Genomic DNA, 6000 nt, shown 5'->3' on the forward strand with positions numbered 1-6000 from the left:
AGCTGTGGCATTTGGCGTTCTCCCTGGTGGCGAAGAGGTCTATGTGCGGTTTCCCCCATGCCGAGAAGATGTCGTTGAGAACTTGTTGGTCCAGTTCCCACTCGTGGGACAGTGACCTCTGTCTGCTGAGAGCGTCCGCTATTACGTTGTCTTTTCCTGGGACATACTCTGCTGTTAATGTGATGTTGTTGAGCAGTAGCCAGTTCCAGATTTTTTGCGATTCGCGAGACAGTGTCAGTGAACGCGTCCCTCCCTGCTTGTTCAAGTAGTGCATTGTGGTTGTGTTGTCCGTTCGCACACGCACTGCTGAGTTTTTGATGCGAGGGAGGAATGCCTGTAGAGAGTGAAGAACTGCTCTCAGTTCTAGGAGGTTGATATGTAGAGTCCTCTCCCTGTCCGTCCATTTGCCACTGATTTGCAGATCCTGAAGGACTGCACCCCAACCTTCCAGAGAAGCGTCTGTTGTTATGACGTGTGGAGTTGCTGGTATCAAGAACGTTAGACCTTTGGATAAGTTCTTGTTCGTTTTCCACCACAGCAAAGCCTCGGTTATCTGTGGAGTGATGACTATGTGATCCTCGAAAGAGTCTGTACATTGGGTCCACTGTTTGTTCAGAGCCTTCTGAAGGGGGCGCATTCTGAGCCGACAGTGAGGGATGAGAAGTATGCAAGAAGACATCATCCCTAGAAGGGATTTGAAAGTTCGGACTTTGATGGACCTTTTTGAAGACACTGCGGTAGCTAGAGCCATCAGTTTGTGTTTTCGTTCTTGAGACGGGAAGGCTTTGGAAGAAATGGTGTTTAGAGTTGCCCCCAGGAATGTTATAATTCTGGTGGGTTGTAAGGTTGATTTCTTGTAGTTGAGAGTTAAACCTAGGTGCTGGAAAATATTGAGACAGGCGGTTGAAGACAGCTGTGCGTCTGTGAGAGATGGTGCTTTCACCAACCAGTCGTCTAGATAGGGGAAGACCTGGTGATTCTGCTGTCTCAGAAAAGCTGCCACTGGAGCCAGGCATTTCGTAAAAATGCGTGGCGCTGATTTGAGGCCAAATGGTAGGAGACAGAATTGGTAGTGTTGACCTGCCACTTCGAAGAAATTTTCTGTGGCGAATGTGTATTGGGATATGGTAATATGCGTCTTGCAGGTCCAAAGACGTCATATAGTCTCCTTCCTCTAGGGATCCTAAGATTTCCTGGATCGTCACCATTCGAAACGATTGGCTCTTTAGGAAGGCATTGAGTGCCCTGAGATCGAGAATGGGCCTCCATTTCTTCTTTTTCTGCTTAATTAAAAAGAAGCGGGAATAAAATCCCTTCCCTTTCTGAGCGGATGGAACTCGTTCTATTGCTCCCTTCTTCAGCATTGAAGAGATTTCTTGTAGAAGCAAACGAAGGTGCCTGTGTGGTAGTTTGCGAGGAGGAGTTAACGGTGGGAGTGAGTCGAATTCCAATGTGTGACCGTGCTGGATTAATTGGAGAACCCACCGATCCGTCGTTATCGATCTCCAGTTGTGGAGGAAATGTGTCAATTTTCCTCCAATCTTGAGAGGACACGACGGTGTGGGGAGTGTCTGCGGGAAGAGGTCATTGTCGTCCGCCGGTCGTTTTCTTCTGGGATTTGCCCCTGAAGTTCGATCTCCCGTAGGAGGTCTGATGACCTTGTTGTTGCTGTCGCTGCTGATATTGTGAGCGATTTTGGTTGTAGGAGTAAGAGGATCTTCCCTGATATGATCCTCTGTATGCGGGCTGACCTTGTCCTCTGTTCCCTCGAAAGGACTGAGTTTTGAATTGTAAAGTCCCGAGAGCTCTTGCAGTGTCAGTGTCTTTCTTGATCGTCTGCAAGGCTTCATCTATTTTTGCCCCAAATAGATGTTGTCCGTCGTAGGGCATGTCCAAAACTTTGGTTTGGACTTCCTGACGGAAGGACGTTGCTTTGAGCCATCCTTGTCTGCGCAAAACAGCTGCGCCTGCCAGCTGTCTAAAGCCTGTCATGGCGACATCCACAGCTGAATCAATGATCTCCGATGCGGACATCTGTCCTTCTTTAAGGAGTGACTGGACTTCTTCCTTCAAATCTTCGGGCACATCCGCCAGATATGGAACGACATCTTCCCATAATTGTCGATTGTATCTGCCTAGCAGAGCAATGGCGTTGGCCACCTTTACCGTCATGGCTGACGTTGTGGAGAAGCGTTTGCCGATGCCATCTAATTTTCTGCCCTCTTTGTCTGGTGGTGCTGACAGTGGCGAGGATGGATTTCTGGAATTCTTTTGAGCGGCTTGGGTGACTACCGAATCCGGCTTGGGATGTGTATTAAGGCAAACAGGTGCAGATGTTGGTGCCTTATACTTTTTATCCAGTCTAGGCACCACTATTGAAACAGAAGCAGGCGTTTGAATGAGTTGCTGACCTTGTTCCCAGATGTAGTCTAATATGGGAATTGACCTCGCCGATTTCTTTATAGGATCTTTAAAGTCATAGAGAAAACAATCCGTTTCCTTTGATTCCATGGTCATGTGGAATCTAATGGCCGCTCTCTCAATCAAATTGTGGAATCCGCCGATATCCACTGGTGGAGAGTCTGAAGTGTTGGGTTCCGGCGTGGCTGGAGAATGAGCGACGTAATCCTCGCCGTCTCTTATGTGAAAGGTCGTCTCAAACCTCTCCTTCAGGAACATCTTCTTCTTCTTCTTCAGAAGATTGAATGTTATGTACCGCTTCACTTTCCTGCGGCATAACCAAAGGTGGTGGTCGTGACTTTGGGGATTGCTGTGGTCTGGACGACTCGCGAGGCTTCTCTTTGGAAGAGGCCGCTGGAGATTCTGGGAATCGTTTTTTGTAGTCTGTGATTAAGAATTGTAAGTCAGAGACTATTTCAGCCGGCAGGCATATCATCGGAGTAACCCGAGTATGTTCTTGGATCTGCGTAGTTTCCTCCGTAAAGATGACATCATCTCGGTCATCGTCAGTACTCTGGCATTTGACATTGAGATCCGACGGACTGGTAGCCTGTTCGAAGTGGTCGTCATCAGATTCATCAGTTTGCAATAAGCAAGCTGGAGGTAGTGTCTGAACCCTACTGGGCGATGTTAATTCTGGTGTAATAGGGAGTTTGGTGATCATTTTTGATGGAATCAACTCCGCTTTTTTCCATGGCGTCGACGATGTCGTCGTCGACGATGAGGTCGTCGACGGTGTCGTCAACGGTAATGATGACAATCTTTTGTCGGGCGTCGACGGTTCTCTCGTCGTCGTCGCTGTCGTCGGCGATGTGATCGTCGACGGTGTGGTCGTCGGCGCAATCTTCGCCGTCGTCGATGCGGTCGTCGACGGTACTCTCGTAGACGAAGATGTTCTCGTCGACGATGTTGTCTTAGTCGTCGACGGTGCTTTCGTCGTCGGTGGCGACTTTGGCGTCGACGACACACCGGATGTCGACGGAATCTTCGTCGACGGTGAAGGTGTCGTCGTCTTTTGTTTTATCGTAGTCGTCGATGTCGTCGTCGTCGATGGTGACGTCGACGAAGCTTTAACAAATGACTGCTGCTTTTTAATCAGTACAATTGACGACAGTGGCTTACCCATCATCGACGATTGGGTGGTCGTCGTCGTTGAAGCAAAGGCAGACGACGCCATCGTCGTCGAAACCGTCGTCGTCGACGTGGAGACATATGTGGTTTTTCGTGAAGAAAACGTCGACGCGGTCGTCGACGAAGACTGCGATGGCTTTTTGAAGGTTGTGGGCTCCTTCACAGACGTGTCTGATCTTACCTCAGAAGACTTAGTAGTAGTCTTTTTGTGAGGGACGTCTGAATGGCTAGGGGAAGCATCCCTTGGCCTTTTCAAGGACAGTTTTGAAGAAACTGAAGCCATTTCACTGCCCTCTGAGGACAGCACATCATCATCTCTGGTCTTGAGTCTGTTTAACCAGAGGAGCAGTCTTCCTTCTCTATCTTTGAGAGTTTTAGTAGAGAATGTTCTGCAAATCCTACATTCCTTGACAGAATGATCCGGATAAAGACAGTAGAGACAAGTCTCATGTTTGTCATCAATGTGCAGTCTCTTCTTGCCACAAGAGGAACAGGCTCTAAATAGTCCTTTCTTCTGTTGTTCAGCCATAGTAGAAGTAAATAATCCAAGTTTTCTGTTGAAAAAGTGAGAAATTCAAGAAACCTGAGGAGAGCTCAGGTGGGGACTCCCTAGCACAACGTGCGGTAGAAAATCTGAGAGACTGAGGCTCCTGGCAGGAAGGTTCTAGAGGGAGGGGGTAGCTGATTGGCTACCTTCAGGAATTTGGTCCTTTTTACAAAAGGACACAGATAGGCTACTAAGGCAAGACCTTTAGGCCTACTTTTCTCTATGTATGTCTATAGGACATTACATTTCTATTACCGGGGCTCCCATCTCGACGACGGGGAATGATTCAGGCATGTGAATCTATGAAAGACACCCATAATACTGGATAATGGGAAAGTACACTGCACCATTGAAAGCATTGGGCTCCTATTTAAAGAGGGCTAGAGTTAGAAGAAGCAACTGATTAGCCCTCATGTCAGAAGACATCCTGCTGTAGCTTTGTGATGTAATGGCACCACTTGACCAATCGCCCAGGGTGACGATTGCACCGGAAGACCAGACATGAGCAATTACACACTAGGTGAATATCTGGGAATATGACTGCACAGCAAGTAGGAGGTGTAATGGGAAAGTACACTGCACCATTGAAAGCATTGGGCTCCTATTTAAAGAGTACTAGAGTTAGAAGAAGCAACTGATTAGCCCTCATGTCAGAAGACATCCTGCTGTAGCTTTGTGATGTAATGGCAGCACTTGACCAATCGCCCTGGGAGACCATTACACCGGAGGGCCAGACATCAGCAATTATACACTAAGTAAATATCTGGGAAAATGACTGCACAGCAAGTAGGAGGTGTAATGGGAAAGTACTCTGCACCATTGAAAGCATTGGGCTACTATTTAAAGAGGGCTAGAGTTAGAAGAACACAGTTTCTAAACAGCAGTCCATCTTGAGTATCAGAGTCCCACTCACAGAGAGCAGGGAAACAGGTTAAATAGCTTCCATCCATCTGAAAGTAAGTCAACTGCTCTAACCTAAGATACCTCATTCCAGCCTGAAAGATGGTAATTACCTCGGAGGACATATTGCCTCCACAAGTATCTAAAGAAGATTTTGTCAACCACATAGACAGTCAAAGTCTTGATAAACTATCATGATGGCCATAGCGTCATCCATATTGCTACCGTTTTAGAAGATTATATTTATGGGGAAGACCCCACTAAAAGGCACTGAGAGCCATCAGATTCTATGAACTTTTTATTAATGGCAAAATGATTAAATGAGATTTTGACTTACCATATATATTGATCGAGGCATGGAGAAGGCTGAGGAATGAGCTTTCTTTTTTTTTCTTTCTCAGCAAGCGGAGAAAAATTCCTCTGCAACACTGCCTCTGCTGGCCATTCAGTATAATCTGCAGATGGAAAAGTCCACTGTTAGTCAATTTTTAGAACTTGAATATTTCCAAACCAAATGCAACACTACCAAAAACATGATTTTTATGAAGAGTCAATTATTAGTACTATGGCCTATCTAATATTGTGAAAATCCAAAGCTCACTAAAAATTATAATCTCAATTTAGATTTCAACCTAGCTGACTTCTTTCAATCCTATGCCTCATTTGCTAGTACTCTCTACACAACTCTAGAACCTATATGAGGACTTAGATAGAAAGATCTCTTTGGCAGCCAAGAGATCGCGTACCCTTCTCACAAGAATTATTTTAGGTTATGGTACACTATAGCAATTCAGTGATCTGATAAGGTAAGGGAGGAAGGTTTATGCTACGGTTAGTGGGAATAATAAAAACTATGAATAACAGATTCTAACATCTTCATTTTAGCACATCCCTATCAGTTAACCTATAGAGAACACCAGAATGTTATGATCAACCACTCCTTTATACAAATGTATAAGTCT

The 6000-nt window shown here is 46.0% G+C and overlaps 1 long non-coding RNA gene across 1 annotated transcript in view; it reads right to left on the bottom strand.

Moving 5' to 3' along the window:
* Positions 1 to 5487, bottom strand: part of LOC144785383 (uncharacterized) — a 28496-nt gene extending 23009 nt beyond the window's left edge. The window contains exon 1 of the long non-coding RNA XR_013601845.1: positions 5376 to 5487. This is a non-coding gene — a long non-coding RNA (uncharacterized LOC144785383). The remainder of the gene's footprint in view (positions 1 to 5375) is intronic.
* Between the last annotated feature and the right edge of the window lie 513 nt (positions 5488 to 6000).

This window comes from Lissotriton helveticus, chromosome 10 (genome assembly GCF_964261635.1).
Source record: "Lissotriton helveticus chromosome 10, aLisHel1.1, whole genome shotgun sequence".
In the NCBI taxonomy this organism is placed as follows: Eukaryota; Metazoa; Chordata; class Amphibia; order Caudata; family Salamandridae; genus Lissotriton; species Lissotriton helveticus.